The sequence below is a fragment of the Meles meles genome, unplaced genomic scaffold, assembly GCF_922984935.1.
Source record: "Meles meles unplaced genomic scaffold, mMelMel3.1 paternal haplotype, whole genome shotgun sequence".
Taxonomy (NCBI): Eukaryota; Metazoa; Chordata; class Mammalia; order Carnivora; family Mustelidae; genus Meles; species Meles meles.
Genome location: NW_025721113.1, coordinates 816,181 through 824,547, shown reverse-complemented (window position 1 = coordinate 824,547; position 8,367 = coordinate 816,181).

Below are 8,367 nucleotides of genomic sequence, written 5' to 3'. Positions count from 1 at the left end.
GAGGACCTCCAGGGGCACCGCTCCAGCCTCCACAGGGATGGGCACTGCCTCTGGAAGCAGGTGGCAGCAGGTCTGGGAGGGAACGGTGTGGACCTGACCTCCAGAGGCGCTGCTCCATCTGCTTCAGAGATGGGCCTGGCCTGGGGGAGCTGGCGTTGGTGCTGGGCATGGAGTGGGCTGCACAGAAAGAGGGGCGCAGGGGCGACCCACAGGAGGCCCAGCCCCAAAAGGCGGGGAGAGTCAGGTAATCCTGGGCAGCCTGCACAGCCCCCACAGAGGAGGCCCAGCCAAGTGCAGTCCAGAAGCCCCCTGGTGGAGGCAGCAAGGAAAAGGGCCCAATTGTTGAGATAATCCAGGAACTTTCTCAAGTTTGTTGCAGGGGTGCCAGACACTGGTTTTGGAGAACTTGTCTACAATCAGGGATTGATTTCAAGGACTTTTTTTTTTTTTTTTAAGCGACAAATTTGTTTCCCCCTCCTTCCCCACGGATCCCATCCTAAAACACTCCCTTACCCCATTCCAACAGGTCCAAGTGACCTTAAACACCTTCCTCTGCCATGGTTCTCTTTTGTTTATAAATTTTGAATCATTATTAATTTTTATTTGCCTACATTACATCTTTGTTCTAAAATATAAACTTTCTTTGTCAATCTATGGACATGCCTATATATGAAGGAGATGGGTGTGCCCAAAGTGATAGGATGATTTAACAGAAAATTTACCTAGTTGTACTACTTTCTGTATTTAGGTATAGTATTTTTAAAAAAATGACTCTGGGGCTCCTGGGTGGCTAAATTGGTTAAACTTCTGCCTTAGGCTCAGCTCATGATCCCAGGGTCCTGATAGTGAACCCTGCATCTGGCTTCCTGGTTGGTGTGGTGCCTGATTACCCCTCTCCTGCTCCCTTTGTGCTTTCTCTGAAACAAATACAATATATATTTTTTTTAAAAAGTTAATTTAAAAAATAAGTAAAAATAAGAAAATGAAATATAATTTTCTTTGCCTGTCACTAATTTTCCAGTGCAGTCATAGTGACAGCAATATTAATAGAGCAAAGTTGGATACTTTGTTAAAACCAAAGAGTGTATTGAGACTTTTCGGGAACAAAGTCCCTGAGAAATGCAAGGATGACATGTGTATGGATAAAAATGTATGATGGTTACTATGCTGATTTTAGTGGCAATGGTGAAGATGGTAAAAAAAAATATCACAGCATCTGTGCATGGGTCACTCATGCCACTCAGATTCGACACATCCAGCATAAACTATCCCATTTAGTCTTGTCATTTTTTTTTGCTTTTTATTCAGATTTAGTTATAATTGACAATATGGTACACGGTTTCATTTAAGAATTACACTTTCCAATAATCACTACAAAGTGCATACCCACCAATTCACTTAGCTTTTGTATGTTGTGTGTGTGTGTGTGTGTGTAAAAATACTACAAACTGGTGAGATCTCCAGTAACAGGAAATTTCCAATATACCGTGTTGTTAACTATATATAAATTGCTGTAAATATAACTTATTCAACATGTATACTGGAAACTTAGCATTTGACCCACATCTTCCCAATTTTCCCTGCCTTTAGTCACTGACAATTGCCATTCTACTCTTCTAAAGATTGACTACTAGATTCCATTTACAATTGTAATTATAAAGTGTTTGTCTTTCTATGTCTGGCTTATTTCACTTCTCTCAATGCCCTCCAGGTTCATCCATGTTACTTTTATTTCATTTTTCCATTCGTCAATGAATATGTCAAATTAATTTCCACAGGGCGCCTGGGTGGCTCAGTGGGTTAAGCCACTGCCTTCGGCTCAGGTCATGATCTTCAGGGTCCTGGGATCGAGTCCCACATCGGGCTCTCTGCTTGGCAGGGAGCCTGCTTCCTCCTCTCTCTCTGCCTGCCTCTCTGCCTGCTTGTGATCTCTCTCTGTCAAATAAATATATAAAATATTTTTAAAAAATTAATTTCCACATTTTATCTATTGTGAGTCACACTGCAATAATGATTACAAGAGTAAAGTATAGCTTCAAATTTTATTTCATATCATTTTATTTCCTTTCTGTAGACATCCAGAAGTGGGAAGTTGGAACTTATGATAGTTTTACTTTTAAATGTTTGAAAAACTTTACTATTTTCCATAATGGCTATACTAATTTATATTCCCATCAAGTGTTGTTTTTTCTCCCCATTCTCTCCAACAGATACCATTGTATTCCATTATTGATAACAATCATTCCAAGAAGTGTGAGATCATATCTCATGATTCTGATCTGCTCTCCTGATGAGTCAAAATCTCAAAGAGTTGAATTCATTAATCCAAGTTTACATTTATAGTGACAGATAGCATTAGATCTAACATTGGCTCCTAAAATCTGCAGCATGTTTTACAATAAAGCAAAATAAACTTCTCTTCAGTCTGAATCTAAAGACAAAGTATATACTGATAAATCAGATATCTCTCCATATCTCTTTACCTACTTACCTATTTATTAGTACTCATTCTCTGATGTGATATTTCATAAAGATGTATATACAGAAACACACGGATATATGCACATATGAATACTATACATTTTAGATCTGTGTACAATAAAATCCTTAGGATCACAAGCTTTATAACCATCTAAAAAAACAAAAAATACACATTGGTTAACTAGTTTAAATGAGCCTTAATTCCTAAGTCATGAAAGCATTCTGAACTCTGTAATTTTTTTGTCCTCTTTAATAGAAACTGTTGTGGAAACATTAGTAGGCATGAAAAATTTCATGTATGACTCATTGCAGAGATACTGTAGGGAACCATGCTTGCCTGGACTCGAGAGGATTGTCCTCTTGGCAACCTGATACATTCTAGGGAAGTCATTTCATAATACCATAAAATCTAGATAATGGATAGCAATGCAAAAATAATTATTATCTATGGGCATGCAGATACAAGTATGAACAATTTTTCAAAGACCCAAGGTAGGCTTTGTGCAGCCAATAGGTTCATTGTAGACCTGTGGGAAAATGTCTGCTAGGTCTTTTAGAGAACTTTTCCCCTATAAGTGGGTAAACAAGTTTATTTTGGTAAAGTTCACAAAAAAGTATGACAGAGTTCTTGAAAAGAGAAGAAGCAACCCAAATTTATATGAAAATTGGTGATTTTTGTTTTTTACATTTAAATGCTTATTAAAGTTTAGTCTGAGATCTCTTATAAAATTTTAGGAAAATGATAAAAATTTCTGTTAAATGTGCATTCTTGTTGCAACTATGCAATAATCAGACAAAATAGTGACCAGACTTATTTAGTGCTCTGAATGAACTTTTTTTGAGATTCGTTTGCTTCTGAATAAAATTCTACATTGTCTGGTATCTAGAGAACACACTTCTAGATTTGCCAATGGATCATATATAGTTTTAACTGAATTACTTCTCATCACATGGAATCCACTTCTAATCTTTATGATAATGATCCTATATGTGAAAAATCACTTTATTCTGTAAATATGTGAATCAATAAAGTGAGAGGTTTTTCAAGTCTTATGTGCAATTGAATAGGAACATTGGAAACCTAGGAAAAAGAATATCTGTAATATTAATAATGCTTATGAAATGATATTAAGATCAATTCAAAATGGTAATATGCAAATTATGTATAAGTTACATTATTTCGAGGACTTTTCTCATTATGATGAAGGAATAAACTGAATATATACATTTACAAAGCAATTTACAGGGGAGAAAATAAAGAGGAGGTTGACCTTTGTAAGCAAAACCACATAGGGCAACTTTGGTATTGGGGCGGGACATGGATGAGATTTCACTGAGAGGATCTGGAAGTGATGTGTGTATTCTCTACAGTATTGATTAAAGTTGTACTGTTGCAGGGAATAAGAGAAAATAAGATTAAGACTGAAATAGATAGGAAACAAGAAATATCTTGAAATGACAAAAATGAAGGACTAAACCAATTCATTGAGGCATAACTTGTATAATTTTTTTATTTACTTTTTTTTTTGTGTTTATTTTCAGCGAAACAGTGTTCATTGTTTTTGCACCACACCCAGTGCTCCATGCAGTATGTGCCCTCCCTATTACTCACCACCTGGTTCCTCAACCTCCCAGGCCCCTGCCCCTTCAAAATCCTCTGGTTGTTTTTCAGAGTCCATAGTATCTCATGGTTCATCTCCCCTTCCAGTTTCCCTCAACTCCCCCTCCTCTCCATCTCCCCATGTCCACCGTGTTCTTTGTTATGCTCCACAAATAAGAGAGACCATAGGATACTTGATTCTCTCTGCTTGACTTATTTCGCTCAGCATAATCACTTCCAGTCCCGTCCATGTTGCTACAAAAGTTGGGTATTCATCCTTTCTGATGGAGGCATAATACTCCATTATGTATATGAACCACATCTTCCTTATCCATTCGTCCGTTGAAGGGAATCTTGGTTCTTTCCACAGTTTGGCGACCGTGGCCATTGCTGCTATAAACATTGGGGTACAGATGGCTCTTCTTTTCACTACATCTGTATCTTTGGGGTAAATACCCAGCAGTGCAATTGCAGGGTCATAGGGAAGCTCTATTCTTAATTTCTTGAGCAATCTCCACACTGTTCTCCAAAGTGGCTGCACTAACTTGCATTCCCACCAACAGTGGAAGAGGGTTCCCCCTTCTCCACATCCTCTCCCACACACATTGTTTCTCGTCTTGCTAATTTTGGGCATTCTAACTGGTGTCAGGTGGTATCTCAATGTAGTTTTAATTTCAATCTCCTGATGGCTAGTGATGATGAACATTTTTTCATGTGTCTGATAGCCATTTGTATGTCTTCATTGGAGAAGCGTCTGTTCATATCTTCTGCCCATTTTTTTAAAGATTTTATTTATTTGACAGAGAGAGATCACAAGTAGGCAGAGAGGCAAGCAGAGAGAGTGAGAGGGAAGCAGGCTCCCCGCCGAGCAGAGAGCCTGATGTGGGACTCGATCCCAGGACCCTGAGATCATGACCTGAGCCGAAGGCAGTGGCCTAAACCACTGAGCCACCCAGGTGCCCCTTCTGCCCATTTTTTGATATGATTATCTGTTTTGTGTGTGTTGAGTTTGAGGAGTTCTTTATAGATCCTGGATATCAACTTTTGTCTGTACTGTCATTTGCAAATATCTTCTCCCATTCCGTGGGTTGCCTTTTTGTTTTGTTGACTATTTCCTTTGCTGTGCAGAAGCTTTTGATCTTGATGAAGTCCCAAAAGTTCTTCTTTTTTTTTTTTTTGTTTCCTTTGCCTTTGGAGACATATCTTGAAAGAAGTTGCTGTGACTGATACCGAAGAGGTTACTTCCTATGTTCTCTTCTAGGATTCTGATGGATTCCTGTCTCATGTTGAGGTCTTTTATCCATTTCGAGTTTATCTTTGTGTACGGTGTAAGAGAATGGTCGAGTTTCATTCATCTACATATCGCTGTCCAGTTTTCCCAGCACCATTTATTGAGAAGACTGTCTTTTTTCCATTGTATATTTTTTCCTGTTTTGTCAAAAGATTATTTGACCATAGAGTTGAGGGTCCATATCTGGGCTCTCCACTCTGTTCCACTGATCAATGTGTCTGTTTTTAGGCCAGTACCACGCTGTCTTGGTGATCACAGCTTTGTAGTAAAGCTTGAAATCGGGTAACGTGATGCCGCCAGGTTTGTTTTTGTTTTTCAACATTTCCTTAGCAATTCGGGGTCTCTTCTGATTCCATACAAATTTTAGGATTATTTCCTCCAGCTCTTTGAAAAATACCGATGGAATTTTGATCGGAATGGCATTAAAAGTAAAGATTGCTCTAGGCACTATAGACATTTTAACAATGTTTATTCTTCCAATCCAAGAGCATGGAACGGTCTTCCATCTTTTTGTGTCTTCTTCAATGTCTTTCATGAGTGTTCTGTAGTTCCTCGAGTACAGGTCCTTTACCTCTTTGGTTAGGTTTATTCCCAGGTATCTTATGTTTCTTGGTGCTATAATAAATGGAATCGATTCTCTAATTTCCCTTTCTATATATTCATTGTTAGTGTATAAGAAAACCACTGATTTCTGTCCATTGACTTTGTATCCTGCCACGTTACTGAATTGCTGTATGAGTTCTAGTAGTTTGGGGATGGAGTCTGTGGGGTTTTCCATATAAAGAATCATGTCATCTGCGAAGAGAGAGAGTTTGACTTCTTCACTGTCAATTTGGATACCTTTTATTTCTCTTTGTTTTCTGATTGCCGTTGCTAGGACTTCTAATACTATGTTGAACAAGAGTGGTGAGAGTGGGCATCCTTGTCGAGTTCCCGATCTCAATGGGAAGGCTGCAAATTTTTTCCCATTGAGGATGTTATTTGCTGTGGGTCTTCCATAGATAGATTTTATGAAGTTCAGGAATGTTCCCTCTATCCCTATACTTTGAAGCGTTTTCATCAGGAACGGATGCTGGATTTTGTCAAATGCTTTTTCTGCATCAATTGAGAGGACCATGTGGTTCTTCTCTCTTCTCTTATTGATTTGTTCTATCACACTGATTGATATGTGAATGTTGAACCAACCTTGTAACCCAGGGATCAATCCCACCTGCTCATGGTGGATAATCTTTTTAATGTGTTGCTGGATCCTGTTTGCTAGAATCTTGTTGAGAATCTTTGCATCCATATTCATCAGTGATATGGGTCTGAAATTCTCCTTTTTGGTAGGGTCTTTGCCTGGTTTGGGGATCAGGGTAATGCTGGCTTCATAAAAAGAGTCTGGAAGTTTTCCTTCTGCTTCAATTTTTTGGAACAGCTTTAGAAGAATTGCTGTTATTTCTTCTTTGAAAGTTTGGTAGAATTCCCAGGGAATCCGTCAGATCCTGGGCTCTTGATTTTTGGGAGGTTTTGATCACTGCTTCAGTCTCATTACTAGATATAGGTCTATTCAGGTTGTCAATTTCTTCCTCGTTCAATTTTGGGAATTTACAGTTTTCCGGGAATGCAACTATTTCATCTAGGTTGCTTAGTTTATTGGCATATAACTGTTGGTAATAATTTCTGATGATTGTTTCTATTTCCTTGGTGTTAGTTGTGATCTCTCCCTTTTCATTCATAATTGTATTAATTTGGGCTTTCTCTCTTTTCTTTTGGATTAGTGTGGCCAATGGTTTATCGATCTTATTGATTCTTTTAAAAAACCAGCTTCTAGTTTCATTGATACGTTCTAGTGTATCTCTCGTTTCTACCTCATTGATCTCTGCTCTAATCTTGATTATTTCCCTTCTTGCTTGTGGAGTTGGTTTAATTTGTTGTTGATTCTTGAGTTCTTTAAGGTGTAGAGACAGCTGGTGTATTCTGGATTTTTCAAATTTTTTGAGGGAGGCTTGGATGGCTATGTATTTCCCCCTTAGAACAGCCTTTGCTGTATCCCATAGGTTTAGGTCCAAAGTGTCTTCATTCTCATTGGTTTCCATGAATTGTTTAAGTTCATCTTTGATCACCTGGTTGATCCAAGCATTCTTAAGCAAGGTGGTCTTTAGCTTCCAGGTGTTTGAGTTCCTTCTGAACTTTTCCTGTGATTGAGTTCCAGTTTCAAAGCATTGTGATCTGAGAATATGCAGGAAATAATGTCAGTCTTTTGGTATCGGTTGAGTCCTGCTTTGTGACTCAGTGTGTGGTCTATTCTGGAGAAGGTTCCATGTGCACTTGAGAAGAATGAGTATTCTGTTGTTTTAGGGTGGAGTGTTCTGTATACTATGAGGTCCACCTGGTCCAATGTTTCATTCAATGCTCTTATTTCTTTATTAATCTTCTGCTTCGATGATCTGTGTATTACTGAGAGAGGAGTATTAAGGTCTCCTACTATAACTGTATTCATATCAATATGACTCTTTATCTTGATTAATAGTTTTCTTATGTAATTCGGTGCTCCCATATTGGGGGCATAGATATTTACAATTGTTAGGTCATCTTGGTGGATAGTCCCTTTAAGAATTATGTAGTGTCCTTCTGTATCTCTGACTACAGTCTTTAGTTTAAAATCTAATTTATCTGATATGAGAATCGCTACCCCAGCCTTCTTTTGAGGCCCACTGGCATGAAAAGTGCTTCTCCATCCCTTCACGTTAAGTCTGGGTGTATCCTTAGGTTCAAAATGGGTCTCTTGTAGACAACATATGGATGAGTCCTGTCGTTTTAGCCAATCTGCAACCCCATGTTGTTTTATGGGCACATTTAGGCCATTCACATTGAGAGTGATTATTGAGAGATAGGTTTTTATTGACATCGTGTTAGCTTTGAAGTCTTTCTGTCTGTAGATTGTTTCTATATTTCTGTTCAATGATATTCTTCGGATTTTTTCTCTTTTATAGGACCCCCTTAATATCTCCTG